Source organism: Patiria miniata, unplaced genomic scaffold, assembly GCF_015706575.1.
Source record: "Patiria miniata isolate m_02_andy unplaced genomic scaffold, ASM1570657v1 HiC_scaffold_6, whole genome shotgun sequence".
Taxonomy (NCBI): Eukaryota; Metazoa; Echinodermata; class Asteroidea; order Valvatida; family Asterinidae; genus Patiria; species Patiria miniata.
Genome location: NW_024037073.1, coordinates 20,087,069 through 20,105,181, shown reverse-complemented (window position 1 = coordinate 20,105,181; position 18,113 = coordinate 20,087,069). Strand labels below are relative to the sequence as shown.

At 38.7% G+C, this 18,113-nt stretch overlaps 1 protein-coding gene and 1 long non-coding RNA gene across 7 annotated transcripts in view; one reads left to right on the top strand and one right to left on the bottom strand.

The window, feature by feature from the left end:
• The first annotated feature begins 2,056 nt into the window (after positions 1–2,056).
• The window catches only part of LOC119742498 (chromatin modification-related protein eaf-1-like), a 33,278-nt gene continuing 17,221 nt past the window's right edge, over positions 2,057–18,113 (top strand). For 4 of the 6 annotated variants that reach the window (XM_038218443.1, XM_038218441.1, XM_038218438.1 and 1 more), the window contains exon 1: positions 16,715–16,857. The gene's annotated coding sequence lies outside the window, so the exon portion shown is untranslated. Of the gene's footprint in view, positions 2,081–16,714; positions 16,858–17,197; positions 17,326–18,113 lie in introns of those variants that run through there. The other 2 variants (XM_038218440.1, XM_038218439.1) reach the window with 2 other exon arrangements.
• Positions 12,892–16,349, bottom strand: LOC119742500. Its single transcript, XR_005272862.1, has 2 exons — positions 16,156–16,349; positions 12,892–15,151 (listed from the first exon to the last, which is right to left on the bottom strand). It is a non-coding gene; the product is annotated as an uncharacterized LOC119742500 (long non-coding RNA).

Genomic DNA, 18,113 nt, shown 5'->3' with positions numbered 1-18,113 from the left:
CATCAAGTGTTCGAGCGCCCTCTAGCGGCAGGTTAAAAAATGTCCAAAACGCATTTTCAGTTGATGTCTGTAGCGAAATTTGCGGTAATCGCTTCAAAATTAATATACATGATAACCTTAATGCAGACAAGACCTGTGCGCGAAAAAAAAATGATTACGTTATCAGACCGGAAGTTACAATGAAAATACATCTTTTTCTTTGAAAATTGCTAAAAAATCAACCGTCAGAGATATTATCCAGTTTTGTGCTTCAAATTGCACTTTAATAATAGGTCTCAAACTTCCCAAGGTTACAATAAATTTACTAGAAGATGCCCTGCAGCCCCCTTGAAGTTTGAAGTTGAACACGCCTACGCATTGAAACGCTCATTTAATGCCACGTACATTGTGTGTACAGCAAATGGGGATAATTGCGTACAAAGGGAAAATCCCGAAAAAACAGTGTGCTGCGATTGCGTAAAAGGGAACTTCCCCTCATATGATACTCAATATGATACTAAAAACATGCGCATTGGGGTTAAGAGGGTATGGCGAGCAATATCTTGAATTGCGCCAATGGTGTGCGACCTTTACTTTTAGAGATATGAACTATTTAATGGGTTTTTGTAACAATTGTACTAGATAAGTTTACAGTACAGCAGCATACGCGCGTGCAGATCCTCACCTGACTCTTTTTAACTATCCTCTGTATAATTACCCCACGCGCTATTTTTCAACCCTCAACCCTCAACATCAACATCAACAATCAACAATAAACATTAACATTAACATCAACAATCCACATCAACAATCAACAATCAACATCCACAATCAACAGCAAAATCAACAATCAACATCAACAATCAACAATCAACATTAACATCAACAAACAACATCAACAATCAACATCAACAATCAACATCAACAATCAACATCAACAATCAACATTAACATCAACAATCAACATCAACAATCAACATCAACAATCAACAGCAACAATCAACAATCAACATTAACATCAACAATCAACATCAACAATCAACAATCAACATCAACAATCAACAATCAACATCAACAATCAACAACAAAAAATCGAAATCAACATCGACAACCAACAGCAACAATTATCAACAATCAACATCAATAATCGTAAATCAACAACACCAATCAATTATCAACAATCAACATTCGACACGAACAACCACCGTCAAATTCAATCGACAATCAACATCAACATCATCAATCAACAATCAACATAATCATAAACAACCAACAATCAACATCAACAATCAACATTAACAATCAACAACAACAATCAACATCAACAATCAACTCAACAATCAACATTAACATCAACAATCAACATCAACAATCAACATCAACAATCAACAGCAACAATCAACAATCAACATTAACATCAACAATCAACATCAACAATCAACATCAACAATCAACATTAACAATCAACAACAACAAACATATATGAACTTCAATTGTCAGTAGATGAATGCACAAGCCACTAAAGATGTGCTTTTTTGCAATTACGTCATCATGACGTCATTATTGGTAACGTGACGTCACTTCCAAAAATAATAAATTGAATCTTTGAATTTCAATATAAAATCATGTCAGAGACCGAAACTTGAATTTTGCGGGAATCTACATGATAATACACGATCTTCAATTTATCTTGTGCGTGTAAAATCACGTGACCCTTCCTTCCGGTCGAAACCGGAAGTGCCTAATAATTTGAAAGTGGAAAAAGATATGAACTTGCTTTTAACGATGTAAGTCTGTGGGTGGGTTGAACTTTTCAAAAAAATGATCGTACCGCTAGAGACCATGTAAACGACGTTGGAGTCAGAATAAATAAATGTAACAAAAAGAGGGCGCTCTTTCATCTAACCGACTTTTTTTGGGAAAAAAACGGTTATTTCCATAATGCATTGCGAAATATAGGCATTGCGAAACAGGAAATAACTTGCATTACTTTTGTGGACTTAACAACTCTCTTGAAAATTGTAATTAAAAGTTACAATATTGAAGGTGCAGTTCGATCGGCAAGACAGAAGTTCGGAGGACTGTTTTTCAGCAAATTATAGTGAGTACAGAAGCTGACATACAATTTTTTCGCTACCCAATTTTCGCTAACTTTTAGTCATGTTTGCGCACGTTTAGATTTTGAATGATGACAAATATAGTATAGGCCTACACGTTGCATCGTGGCTGTGTATAACAAACCAGGCAATTTGTGCACAAACCTATGGGACTGTGCACCAGTTGAAACTTTTATACGATTCCTCCTCATTGCATAACGAATTTGAGCGATCGTATTTTCTTCATGTTCGTACATTATTGCATGTGTATAACTTAACACTAAACATAGTTGTTAGTGTTAAGCCCCAACTTAATTGACCATGCTCCCAGCTTTGGCTGGGATCGTCCGAACCGTGTGTTTCAGTTCAGTTGAGACACTTTCGATAGGATGAAACATGCAAAACTACAGTTAGGCCAGCTTGACGCTCTATGATAGCTGACAAAATTCTCCACACATTTCACGAGGCAAATGCAAGGTTCTCAGTACTTCATCATTCAAGTTGAGGTCTCAATTCAATTTTTAAATGTAACTTTTCTTCAAAATTTTGCACCTGAAAAGCAAAATTATTAGATTTGAATCCTAAGACTAGACTGGTACATGTCCAACTGTTTGAAAAGACTGACCCCATCAGTAGTCTGGGGGCATGCCTGATGGAGAAAATATGCCACAGAGATTAGGAACTACATGTTTCTTTTGACACAGTTGATTGATGCAGTATTAAAACATGGCTGAAGGAAGCAGATGCTACAAATCTAGAACACATAAAGCAGATGATCCTTTTTACTCGGAAAGTGTGCTTCATTTATTCAACCTTTTATTTTTCAAACTAACAACAAAACACAATATATTCTCATGCCAGATTAAATTCACAACGTTAACCACAACTTCATGAACAATTTTTGCGTTCTTGATGCAGTAATTAGTGTTACATTAGCTGCTGAATGGAAAACCTCACTTTTCGCGCTATTTTGCAATGATTTTATGTTGACGTAGGAATGTGACATTCATTGTACACACATGGAGTAAAAACTCACAATTTTATTTCGTAATCTGAGAGATCATTCGTGTAGGCACACCAAATTTTTGTAGACGTTTCAGTCGAACACTAATTAGTCGCTATTATTAGCCCATTATATAACCTTGTTTTCACTGCACTATATAATGTGTTTTTCTCGGCTGTGTGTGCCAATGCACCTTTAAAAGAACGTGTACTACACAGATCAGAAACTCATGATTTTATTTCTTTAAAGGAAACTACCATCTGCAAGACAATAATTACCATCATTTGTAGGATTTATTCTTTCCTTTTCCTTTGAGTATCCGAATCTAAACTCGTCCCCTTCATGCATCCAGAAGCCACAATTAATGACTAAAACGCCTTCCCCCATGCGATTTCTGGCTCCGCCCCGGCTGTAGCACATTGTAACTAATTAAAAAGTAATTACCAGCGTCATTGCAATGTATCAAAATGTATTTTATTTTACAAAATGGCTTTCATGCAGTGAATGGAACGGACGCAGGTATCACAGGTACTGTGTATACACACCGTACTTAAACATCCGCCATTGAACTCCATGTACATGTATTTACATGTATAACCCTGCTACCCACTCCTAGCCTCTTTGTAGCAGACACGTCGTTCGCCAAACTTGTTTTTGCTTTGCTAAAATTCAACACTCGACCCCAGCTTTAGGCGCATTATGCTTGTGCAGCAACCTATGGCAAGCTTGTGATGTTGATCTTTTCTTATGGTCATTTGCATAATAAGTGCGTTGGAATTTCATAAAGGTGCGTTATCAAAGCCTCAAATCCAAGGCCACAGGCAGAGCTCTAGTTCATAGCTATACAGCAGTGGCTTGCAAGGACCCGTTTAAACCCTATGAACCAATATTTTGTGTTTTTCTTGATCAATTTCGTTACTTCCCTGTCATAAAGTCTGAATCGAAGTCCGAGTATACCAAGTGCGAGTCTGTGTGCCCTATATCTGAGTCTCAGTTTGAGTAGGAGGTTGAGTTTTGATGGAGAGAAAAATATATATAGATGTCATGTGATTTGGCTTGTATTATGAACTCATGTACAGACCCGAATGTTGTATCCTGATGTTATCATCTCAAAATCCATTAATTTACATCGTGAGCCCAAGAGAAAATGTTGCAGCCTTTATTAACTAAATGTTCCATACAATTTGGGAAATCGGTTATATTTTGGTATGTCAATAGTAAACCAGGCAATTTGTGCACAAACCTTTGGGACTGTGAACCAGTTAAAGTTTTCATGTGATTCCTCCTCATTGCATAAGAAATTGATCGAGCGATCATCTTGTCTTCATGTTCGTAGATTATTGCATGTGTATAAATAGCCGTTAATGTTACGCCCAAACTTGACCATGCATGCTCCCAACATTGTCTGGGACCGTCCAAACCATGTGTTCCAGTCCAGTTGAGACACTTTTTGGGCCCATATGGCCCCAACACTTCATGGCGTCACCCATTATCTTTTTTGAAAGGTCAATCCAGGCAGACACTTAAATCGTTAAAAGCAAGTTCATATCTTTTTCCACTTTAAAATTATTAGGCACTTCCGGTTTCGACCGGAAGGAAGGGTCACGTGATTTTACGCGCACAAAATAAAATGAAGATCATGTATTACCATGTCGATTCCCGCAAATTTCAGGTTCCGGTCTCTCACGGTTGATTTTATATGGCATTTCAAAGATTAAATTTATTAAACTTTGAAGTGACGTCACGTGACCCGTGATGACGTCATGATTACGTAATTGCAAAAAAGCACATCTGCGGTAGGTTGTGCATTCATGTATTGACAATTGAAGTTCATATCTGTTTTCATTTTGACACACAGTTCTGGAGAAGGAATGTGTATAGAAGAAAAAAAACCCTAAAAACCCTAGCAAAAACAATAGGTTTTGGGCTAAAGCCCAACACCTAATAATGGGTGAAGCCATGAAGTGTTGGAGCGCCCTCTAGCGGCAGGTTAAAAAACGTCAAAAACGCATTTTCACTTCATGTCTTTGGCGAAGTTTGCGGTAATCGCTTCAAAATTAATGTACATGATGACCATAATGCAGACAACACCTGTGCGCGAAAAGAAAATGATTACGTCATCAGACCGGAAGTTACAATAAAAAGACCTTTAAACCTTCAAAAATTGCTAGAAAATATACCATGATAGATATAATCAAGATTTGGCTGTATATAGCACAGTTAAAATAGCTCTTGAACTTTCTGGCAATGACGTCATAATGACGTCATCAAGTATCGTATTGCAAGCAATCAAAGATTTCTAGATTTAATCTTTGAAAATCAATATAAAATCAACTGCTACAGATTTAATTTTGTTTTTTTTATGGCAATCGATACAATATTGCAGGGTCTTCATTTTTGGTATTAAGTGCAAAATCACTTGACCCTTCCTTCCGGTCGAAACCTGAAGTGCCTTATTATTTGAAATTGGCAGAAGATGCGAACTTGCTTTCAACGATGTGAGTGTCTGCCTATAGGCAGTACTGTAAAAAAAAAAAGTGACGTCATCAAATGTTAGAGCGCCCTCTGGCGGCATGTTGAAAAAGTCAAACATGGATTTAAACATGCATATATTGAGTTGATGTGTGTGGCATGACGTGAACACTCCTCCGAGTAAGACCAACCCGACCAGCTATGTAGGCAACTCGGGTAGGGACACATCATTTTGGGGAGCCTGCCCTAGGGGATTAAGATATTTATAAGCACTTATTCTATAATTGGTTCCTAAAAGGAGCAAAGGTCACTCTGCCTGAGAGATTTCAAGCATAATATTTGGTTGCTAAATTTAATCTGTCGGCCAACAAATTGTATTATCATAATGACGTACCTGAAATGTTAACTTGTTTTATATGTTGAAATGTGGAAATCCGTCAATAAATGGCTGAGAACGATCTGTTACTGTTATGCTAGCATAAAACCGCAATTCACCAGAAAGTATAGTTCCAGAAATCAGTGTGGCTAACAGGTGGTATTTCATTTAACCACAAGGCATTATCTCGCTGGGACTGTGGAGCAGGGAGGGGAGTTTAATTTACTTAAGGGCTCCCCAGGGGCTTTCAACAGTGTGAAACTAGCCACTTTCTTAAGAGAGCCGGTGTCACGGTCTCACTTCTCCGGCGTGCTAGCTTCTCCGAAAGGGAAATTTCTCTTCAACACGCATGCACAAAATTGCGCAGTAGTGTACATTTTCGTCAACTGTATTTAGTGTGCTGAGTTCTTTGGGGTTGTACTGGTGCACGTAAGATCTTAGGATATTTGTATGCATGGTTACAGGGTACCAGTCCAATCCAAACTTTTCGTGGCGCGCACTATTATAACTCCCAATAACCAAAAATAAAGCGGACAAAGTGGACCATGAACGAGCAAGGAACACAGATCAAGGAGTTCGTTCTTAATTATTCCTCCATGAACACACACACATGCATGACGCTGGGAACATAAATCAGAACGCTTGCAACAAATGCAAGACCATGGAATGACTTGACCCACAGGAAGTGTTACATAACACATTCTTGGGAGTACCTCACTGTGTATGGGCTTTGTAGACTTCATGAATACAGCCCGAGGAAAAGTAAGCACAGCGGACACATGAGCATGAATCGTGCTCGTGTAACGTGCACTGTGACGTGCTCAATTATCCGCCGAATCCACCCGGAGAAGCTAGCACGCCGGAGAAGTGAGACCGTGACACCGGTTTCGTAATGCAAGGTAAGTTTGCGGTAATCCATGGCCCAACACCGTGTGGTTGTTCCTACAACCTCTAGTTAAGTTTAATGTTGTACAACCGTAAAATGCTATTTTAGAACGTTTTTTTCTCAGGACGAGAATCACGTGATTCATAGCTGCTCTAGATCTGAAACCAAAATAATTTCTAGGAAGCCTCTAGTTCTCAATAACTGAACATCAAACATAATTCGGACATGTTGCATTTTCGGTACACTTTTTCCTGAAATCCGCATTAAATATATAAAATAAAGCAAATTTGGCGGCGAGAGCCCATTATGTTATGCCATTGTCACGTGACAGATACACCCCACACACCTGAAACCAAAATAGAGTGTAGGCGGGACACCACTCTTTAAGATGTCATCGGCGATTTGACTTTTTCTTCTACACTGTTTGGTACACTTTGTCTCGAAGTTTAACTTAAGTTAAATGTACAACGTTACCGGAAAATGCTATTTTAGTACGACTTTTCCCAGGACGAGTATCACGTGATTCATAGCTGCCCTAGATCTGAAACCAAAACAATTTATAGGAAGCCTCTAGTCCTCAATAACTGACCATCAAACATAATTCGGACATGTTGCATTTTCGGTACACTTTTTCCTGAAATCCGCATTAATATAAAATAAAGTAAATTTGGCGGTGAAAGCCCTTTTGTTATGCCATTGTCACGTGACAGATTCACCCCACACACCTGAAACCAAAATAGAGTGTAGGCGGGACACCACTCTTTAAGATGACACCGGCGATTTGACTTTTTCTCCTCCACTGTTTGGTACACTTTGTCTCGAAGTTTAACTTATAAAGTTTAATGTTGTACAACCGCAAAATGCTATTTTAGTACGATTTTTCTCAGGACGAGTATCACGTGATTCATATCTGCCCTAGATCTGAAACCAAAATAATTTATAGGAAGCCATGAGTCCTCAATAACTGACCATCAAACATAATTCGGACATGTTGCATTTTCGGTACACTTTTTCCTGAAATCCCCATTAAATATATAAAATAAAGTAAATTTGGCGGTTAAATCCCATTTTGTTATGCCATTGTCACGTGACAGATACACCCCCACACACCTGAAACCAAAATAGAGTGTAGGCGGGACACCACTCTTTACGATGACACCGGCGATTTGAATTTTTCTCCTACACTGTTTGGTACACTTTGTCTCGAAGTTTAAGTTTAATGTTGTTCATAATTCAACCGCAAAATGCTATTTTAGTACGATTTTTCTCAGGAAAAGTATCACGTGATTCATAGCTGCCCTAGATCTGAAACCAAAACAATTTATAGGAAGCCTCTAGTCCTCAATAACTGACCATCAAACATAATTCGGACATGTTGCATTTTCGGTACACTTTTTCCTGAAATCCGCATTAAATATAATAAAATAGAGTAAATTTGGCGGTGAAAGCCCAATATGTTATGCCATTGTCACGTGACAGATACACCCCATACACCTGAAACCAAAATAGAGTGTAGGCGGGACACCACTCTTTAAGATGCCATCGGCGATTTGACTTTATCTCCCACACTGTTTGGTACACTTTGTCTCGAAATTTAACTTAAGTTTTAATAAATGTACAATTACCGCAAAATGCTATTTTAGTACGACTTTTCTCAGGACAAGTATCACGTGACTCATAGCTGCCCTAGATCTGAAACCAAAACAATTTATAGGAAGCCACGAGACCTAAATAACTGACCATCAAGCATAATACTGACGTCCTTCATTTTCGGTACACTCCTCGATGAAATCCGCATTAAATATATAAACATTTATCATATCAATAATGTTGTTTATTGGCCTCCGTACTTTATGAATACGCGGCTGACACTGCTGAATGCGCGGCTGTGGTAGCTGGCCGAATACGCGGCCAGGTTCACTCTGGTGCCTCGTGCACGGGTACGCGCGTGATTGACAGGTGAACGATCCCGCATATTTATGGGCGGCCATTAGGGCAAAAAAGACAAAAACAAAAATAAAACAAAACTACAAAAATAAATGAAAACACACATAAATAAACGAACAACTCAGAAATAAACGAATATAACTCAGAAATAAACGAACAACTCAGAAATAAACGAACAATTCAGAAATAAACAAACAATTCAGGAATAAACAAATATAACTCAGAAATAAACGAACAACTCAGAAATAAACTAACAACTCAAAAATAAACGAACAACTAAAAAATAAACGTACAACTCAGAAATAAATAAACAACTAAAAAATAAACAAACAACTCAGAAATAAACAACAACTCAAAAATAAACGAACAACTCAAAAATAAACGAACAACTCAGAAATAAACGTACAACTCAGAAATATTAAACGAACAACTCAGAAATAAACGAACAACTCAGAAATAAACGAACAACTAAAAAACAACCATCAACGCAGAAATAAACCATCAACTCAGAATTAAACGATCAACTCAGAAATAAACGATCAACTCAGAAATATATACGAACTCAGAAATAAACGAACAACTCAGAAATAAACGAAGAACTCAGAAATAAACGAACAACATCCCCAGGGTGTCGAGCAGCAGTACGCGCCCACCATGTACCATGCAGTACAGTACGACATAATGTTTACCGCGGCATCCAAAATGGCGGACACGTACCTTGCATCGCTTCACGCGCGATGAACACTTAGAAAAAACGGAGGGTAAAAATGTAGTGATTTTTCGTCGACGACCTCCAAAGCCAGAAAGAAGTCTATGCGAAAGGTAAGCCTGGGATGGAGTTTAATTTTTACGATGAAAAACGTTGACTTTGTTTACGTTTACCATTGCATTCCGTCACGCCTAGTCTGTACGTCATGTGTACGAACGGTATGCCAACGCCGGCCGGGTTTGGCCACATGTACTGGGCTGGGATGGCGCGGCGTGGCACTGCGCCATGACTACGGTGGTCAGACTGGAAAGAATTCCATATACGTACGCCACTAGTTTTTCCCTGCAATGACTTAGTACTAGTAGTAGCCCCCAGAAAGCGGTGAACATGTCCTAAAAAGTGATATTTAGCAGGGAAAATATTGAAATATTTAGTGAGAAAACACAATTTTTCAGACCAGTTTCATCATACTGGTTTGTAACAGGGTCCGAAGTAACGTCCATCTAGACATGGAGGTAGACTAAGGAATTCTTTCCCCAGACGGGCATGGTCCATATGTCTTGTTTATTTTTTTGAGCATTTTGCCGCTATAAAGATCAAACGACTTCCGCGACTCTAAAATTTTATTCACAATTCTAATAAAAGAGACTTTTTACCCATTATTTTTCAGTTCGAGTTGAATTTTTTTAGTATCTTTACGCAACAATTTGTACAAACGCAAAAGGCCCCTAGCCCCCCTAGTACTAGTATCAATGTTGAGCGCGATCTGTGGATTGCGCTGCCACCAGTCGAACCGCTTCTCAAATACGCCATTGACATGGTTAGTTAACTGTTTAGCCTGAAATACTCAGTGAACCCCAAATAAACTGGGAACTGCTGTGTGCATATTGCATTATTTTGGTGACCCACAAAAAATATCATGCATTGTGTGTTTGAAAGCAGAGAAAATGAAGGGAAAAAATGAATTGGATTTACTTAAACAAAATCAGCAGTTTATATCAGTTCTCTTTGGTTCCCCTGGTTGCACAGGGTACTACAAGGGTAATGGTAGTAATCAGAACAGGATGTCAACATGATGATTAATTTGTAACTCTCAAATGTTGGTTTCAGGACAATTCTAATAACATGGAAGGGAAGCCTGTGATGAAACAAGATCCTGCCGAGAAGCAATCATGAAGCGGAAACTACAATGTACAACTTTACTATGCCTCATTTTCTCATGGGAGCAGACCAATGCAGCCTCATCAGCTGGTTGAGTTGAGTCTGTTGCAGTAGCATGTGCGACCGTTAAATGGGAAAACAGTGACATTTTCTTGGAAAGGAGGTACCCCTAAACTACAGAAAGCGTTCAAAGAGTGCGCTGCTATGCTACAATATTTGGCCCTCACTAAATGAAGTAGGCCTAGTTTTTTTGTCTGTGTAGCTTACATGTATAATTATGTACATGTAGGCCCTACTTTTTAGTCTTTGTTGTCACTCTAAGTCTAATCCATGTCACATTTGCAGTTCTACATGCAGGGTTCTCCCCAGGATTTTTTCAAACCTGTGGGGGAAGTTTTGTTGTGATTCACCAACCTGCGAAGCCATGGCGTGGGGTTCGGGGCCCGCTTAAGGGCCCCGAAAAATTTTGAACTTTAGAGGCTCTCTGGTGCATTTTAGAGCAAATCTGGGGAGTCTTTGAGGAAGATTTTCCCTTAAAATTTAGAGGAGATCATGTGATATTTTTTGTAATTAAAGAAAAAAATATATCAAAATTTTTAACTTAAAAAAAAAAATCAACATTTCAAAACCTGTGTTAAAACTTCCTGATCTAGAAAGTATGAATTATATTAACAAGCAAGTTTCAAATTAAGAAATTAAGGTGAAGAAAAATATCACTTTTGCTTCCGATTACATGCCTTTCAAAATAGCGTCGGTAAGTCGGAAAAATTATTTCGCCAATTTTTTGGGCTGCTGATTGAATCATGGAGGAATAAAAACACTTGATTGAATGGAGCATATTGAACAAGGAATCATGTAGTTTTGTGCCTGGATTATTTTCCTTTGCACCACGAAAATTATCATCTGACTGACCATCAAAAGTGATTAAAACTTGCCTCACCTAATTAAAAATATATTTGAGGTAGTTGATTCCACAATATGTTTAACGTACATCATGGCCCCTGGCGCCGTCAACATTCAGTCTGGCCGGCTGTACATGCATGGCGCTGTGCTCACGGCGCAGCATCAGTGTGCATTACTGAACTGTGTACGGCCCATCCCATGTGGCTGAAAATTTTGCACCACTGCTTCTAAGAAGCATGCTACGCGTACGATGTTGATCGCCAAACGTTCGAGCTTTGCAATCTCGTCATTTTAATGGAAAATACATACACAGAAAATAGAGATCACGTTCTGTGAATTAATTTGCAGAAATTCTCTTTCTCCATCGATGTTTGTTTGGTGTTTTTACGATCCAACTTCGGCCGAAATCATCATGTATGCACGTGCAAGGCAGTAGTCACTGGTTCCGGTCCTTCATCATAGCATTGATACTGTTAGCACGCGAAGGGAACCAGTGTACCATGCTGAATGCGCTAATATATAGCTGGGTGCTGGCGGTCGTCGCGAAAGACCCGTCATCGTGTGCATTTTGATCACACATGCAGCATCAGAAATACGGGATTTTTGTCAAGATTTTGAATGTCAAGATGAAATAATGGCGTATGAAACGATAATGTTGTGCATTTTAATGGCTTGTGTAATAAATTATATTGTGCGTATCGGGGGCTGAAAAATGTGATCGGCATTTTTGTCGGCGTATCGGGCCACAATTCCAGCGTATCGGGCCGATACGCACGTTTGTACGTGGGGAGAACCCTGAGGTCATGTAAATTGTAACTGTGCAACTTCCGCACACAGAAACTAAAAGAGGTGCTACATTTTATTCTGCAGATATTTGTAAAAAAATATTAAATTTAAATAGATACATGCAGTGCTAGATACATGTAATGTAGCGGCCAAACTCAGATTTCTTCTTTTTGCCTAGTAGTGAGGGCACTGTACCAGAAAGACAATAACCAAGTGCTCCATAGCTTTAGCGTTGTAGAGTTTGCAACTTGTGTGTTAAATTCTTCGCCCAAAACAATAATCCCGCTGTTTACTGTTAAACAATTTCTATAAATTATTTAGTGATTAGTGTGATATTTAGTACCGTATAAGCCTAAAAGTTGCATTTTCAACGCATTTGTTGGTTGCATAGTCACGGTATTGTGGAACCTGTTAAAAGCACACGTACTGCAGGTCGAGATTTATACAGGGTGTACATAAACCCTTCTTGCATGTAGACCTCAGTATTCTTTAAATGTGGAGTAGCTAGTATAAATGCAAATTGTTGGACTGACACTGGATTTATGCCATAGTTGATACTCTCACTCCATGTACATGTACATTGTAGGGGCCTACATGTGTATTTACATAAACATTGCTTTGGACATGTGTGTGCATGTGTTTGGAACATGTAAGTGATATGTAATGAGCTAATTCTGTTACAATAAGGTTACACAAACACTGGGTAATTTCTTGTAACAAATACATACATTTTATTTTCTATTTTATTGTAGTCAATCTGTGCCTGACATCATATGTACCACTACAAAACTGTATCAGGAGAAGTTGTATTACACAGTAAAGTTTCTGGATCTCCAGCACAGCATTGTCGTCTTTAATCTTTGGCAGATTCATGTAAATTTTACAGAGAGTTGTGTTAGGAGCCAATCACAAGTTTAAACTGCACACTTCCCCCCCCCCTCACCCCCACCCAATTCACCAAATGTTCCATCCTCCAGTGCCTCCGCCCCCACCCCTGTCCCCCACCTTTGTCAAACAGATATCAGGATATTCATGGGGACCATCAGAACACTAGAAAAACAGTGACCAAGGTTCACATATGCCACATAGTTTGCACAAAATTTAGAATGGTACACCTTTAGTTCATTTTGTTCAAATGTTTGTGTAATCTCATGAAATGCTATTATAGTGTTACAGGTTGAGCATGGTTAACTTGTGTACATACATGATATTTTGAAAAGCACAATTGTATACATTGTGTACTTCTCAAAAAAATGTTTACAACACAAGTGATATTAATATAACTGTTAATTTAACATTACAATGTGTTTTTTTTTTTGGATGAGATATTAAAGCAGTGGTTTTAATTAACTTGTGAAATGTGAATTGTACTTTTTCAGGCAATTTCTTTCAGTTACACACAAATAATGCTTGCCCCAGTCTAGTACAATGCAATAAATTAAAACTCAAGAGTGGAAGGAAACCTTAAAATGTTGTTTAAAAAATCCTTCTACTAAATAAACATAACAAGAACATGTAGGAAAGAATTGCATATAGGACGTCAATAATTTTTCCTTGCAATGACCTACCAGCCATCAGAAAGCGATAACATGTCGTAAAAAGTCAAATATAGCAGGGAAAACATTGAAGAATTTTGTGAGAAAACAGAAATGTTCAGACCACTCCCAAAGTTGTATACAGGGTCTCAAGTGACGTCTGTATGAAGTTGGAAAACCAAACTTGATGAAATACATCCAATCCTTGTACAGAAACATGTCAAGTTGCTCCTATTCTTAATGACGCATTTAGCTCAGGAGATAACAAATTGCTTAGTAGATAATGTATTTCACCTAAAATTGCACTAACTATTCATAGAAAAGTATAGATTTTTAAAGATGACTAAAAAGTCTGCAATTTGTTGACAAAAATTTTAATGTCAAAAATATAATTTTAATAACATGTACATGCACTTTTACTCTTTGAACTAGAGCAATCACATTTATGACAAGACCAATTAACTAGTTTTGCCAAATAAAATTTGTGCGAGGTGTCTTGATAAAAATTGCAAACCCTGGGCTATATGGTGAAACATTGACCTTTATGAAAAACATTGACCTTTATGAAAAACATTGACCTTTATGAAATTGAAGAATCCTCAATGGTTTCAAAAATGCCTCAATGAATGAAACATGTACATTTTTGTACTATGAGCACATCGCTGTGGCATTGGTGAAAATTCGAAGGTCACAACAAGGCACTCCTACAACTGCCATCTGCCATCTGCATCTTCACTGACTTGGTAAAACTCGATTTCTCCTTCGTCAGGGGTTTTGATTCCTTCAGTTGCAGAGGAAAGTTGCAGTCCTTTTTGGCTAGAATCACTTCCTTTAGTGTCACCTCTCTCACACTTGACAGACTGTTCACCTCAATAAGTCCTCAGACAGAATCCTCAATGACAACCTACACAGGGGTTGCAGCAAGTTCCAAACTAATTGAATCCTCTGCATAGATGCTCATCAGTATTGCAAGTGAACTTTCTCTCATACATGTATTTGAGGATTTTCAGGGGTCTTATAAAAAAATCTCTATAACTTTAACAGTGCATTTGCCATTTTACAAGGTATTCAGGGAGCTGCAGCTACTAGTTGCCAGCTGCTGTCTACATACTTGTATCATGGAGCTAAGATCTGGTAGTTCAGCCAGAATTTCAGTCCATACTTGGCATGGGCTGTGGAACGCATGCAGCACTTATCAGACAAGACTAAAGTTGCTTTCTTTCAGTTGAGTTTCTGTTGCTTTTCCTTCTGGATCATTGATGTAGCCGTCTTGACCACTGTCCATAATATCCTGCACTCTGTTGGGACAAATGACAAAATATATGAAACGGTTTAGCATGAAAAGTTGCCAAAATCTCATCACAAACTCTGTAAGACCAGGCCTACAGAGATCTTAATCAAGTTGTAATCAGGGGACTGATGGTGGCAGTGTAGAGTAAAACACAGTGCAATCACCTATCATAAAGCTATCCAGAAAAAAGATTTATACCTGGAAATCACCATAACAGTGACCATGATGTATATGCACAAACATAGGCGTCGCCATGATTGTTTTTCTATTGGGGGGTAAAACATATTTCCCCCCCCCCCCCAAAAAAATCCTGTATTTCTCAACATATTCTCGATTTATCAGTTTTAGAGGGGGGCAGGGACATTTTGCCCCCCCCCCCCCACCCCATTAAATTTACACGAATGTGACTTTGTACCTCTTTTTCTTAAGTTTCCTTTTTCTTGTTTTTTCTTCCTTTTTTTGGGGGGGGGGGGGGCAGCGCCCTCCCCCTTGCCTCCACTCCCTCGTTTTTCTCTCGGTAAATACTTCAATATGTTCTCCAGCTGATGGCTGTTAACACTGCAGGGAACATGATGGGAAGATTCCATATCTGGCCATCCCTGTGCACAAACCGTATGAGACTGGTCTGGACGTTTCTATTCCAAGTGTTTCCTAAATATTTCAATATTTTCCGAAGCTAAATTTTACTTGTTTGGACATATTAACACTTTCTGATGCATGATAGGTCACTGAAGGGGAAAAATAGAGATGGCCAGATGTGGATATCATTCCACCTCGGATATAGCTCGATGGTCGGTCTGATGGTTTGACCATGTACCACGGACCATTTAATGGTCCGTGGTCTGTCCACCGCACCGGCGCGCCGCGCCAGTACAGTGGCCGGCCAAACCCGGCCGTACACATGACATGCATGACGTACATACAGACATGACGGCGGGATATGCCATTGTAAACTTTTATGATTAAAGTCAACGTTTACCATCATAAAAATCAAACTGTAATCAGGCTTACCTTTCGCATAGACTTCTTTTTGGCGTCGGAGGTCGTCGACGAAAACCCACTACATCCGTCATGTGTCCGTGTTCATCGCGTGAAGCGATGCAAAGTGTCCGCCATCTTGGATGCCGCGGTAAACATTATGTCGTCTGCACTTCTGTAATGTATGGTACATGGTGGGTGCGTACTGCTGCTCGACACCCTGGGGATGTTGTTCGTTTATTTCTGAGTTCTTCGTTTATTTCTGAGTTGATGGTTTATTTTTGAGTTGTTCGTTTATTTCTGAGTTGTTTGTTTATTTTTGAGTTGTTTATTTATTTCTGAATTGTACGTTTATTTTTGAGTTGTTCGTTTATTTTTGAGTTGTTCGTTTATTTTTGAGTTGTTCGTTTATTTTTGAGTTGTTAGTTTATTTCTGAGTTGTTCGTTTATTTCTGAGTTGTTCGTTTATTTCTGAGTTAAATTCGTTTATTTCTGAGTTGTTCGTTTATTTCTGTGTGTTTTCGTTTAATTTTGTGCTTTTGCTTTATTTTTGTTTTTGTCTTTTTTGCCCTAATGGCCGCCCATACATATTGGTTCGTATCCCGTCAGGTATTGCACGAGGTCATTGTTCATTTGGACCGAAAAGTTGCCAAGAAGGCTCCAGAAAATATCGTAAATTACGCAGCAGCTGGGCAACTGACACTGGAAGCAGGTTCAAACTTTGTTATTAAGAGGGTGAGTGTATTTTTAAAGCATAAATGAACTGGGTCTGAAGTCGCAATGTGGAAATCACTTTGAAAACTTTGCCGAGTAGGTTCAGTGATGGCGGATGTGTGGCCTATGTTTACGGCGGCAGTCCAGTAAACTGGCCATATTTTCGGCTACCAAATCGGTAGACAAATGTAAAGAAAAACATAAGCGTTCTCCACGAGATGGTAATTCGCGGTTTCACCGCTCGTGCTAGTCTTTTTACGTGTCAGCATCCGGGGTGTGTCACGTGTCCGGGTAAGCGCGTGGACTTGACTAAAGGCTAACACGGATACCTTATTGCAAATAGGCCTACTGCTTGAGTACTGGAAGAATGAATGAATTCTAGCTCTTCAAGAACTAGAGCCGTAGAGGAGTATAGAGCTGTAAAGCGAAGCCAAAGAAATTTGCGAAGCACATACATTTGCACTGGTCACAGCAGTACTATCACTACAGGTTACCAACTCAACTGTAACATTTATGTCATGTTACTTTTTGACTAGCCCTACAAATAAAAACAGGGCTGTAAATGGCTCTCTTTTAAAAAAAAGTTTGGAAATAACCACAAATAATAATAACCACAAGCGTGTGCATCGTGTCAACGCTTGTGCGCACTCATTCACGGCACGCCTTTGCCGATTTAAAAATTAACTACTAACAGAAATTTCTGAAAATGCAGCTTTAGACGCATCGTTGGAAATGGCCTTCTTTAACTGTTTTCTTCAATATAACAGCATGCCAGAAAGAATAATTTCGCAGGGAGTTTAGTGCCATTACCATCCTTAAACCAAGTATGCTTTTCACAATAACTTTGTCTGTTACTTTTTGGATAGCTGCAAATGATGTACTCTGCCTTTAAGTCGAGGATATTGGAATTTTTTTTTTTTATAATTTAAAAAACACAAATTGTTCATTTATGAAATTGTTGATAATTATTTCATTGTGGTGTGTTATTGGAGAGATTTCAGAAGAAGGGAGCGTCAGGTGTCAACATCGGAAACTAATCTGTGACATTTTAATTTCCAACCAAAACCTTACTTGGATAAACAAGGCGGGTTGCCTGGAATGTGTGATGTGTTGAAGCTTAATAGGTTGTAATTACTTTATTAAAAATGAACTTTGGTCTTTACAGTTGGCTTACAAAATCACATGATGGGTAATAGCAAAACTGACATTGCTGTGTCAACCGACCACAGTTTGCAATGTGACTTATTTGAACACTTTATGCTTATAACTAACTTCCA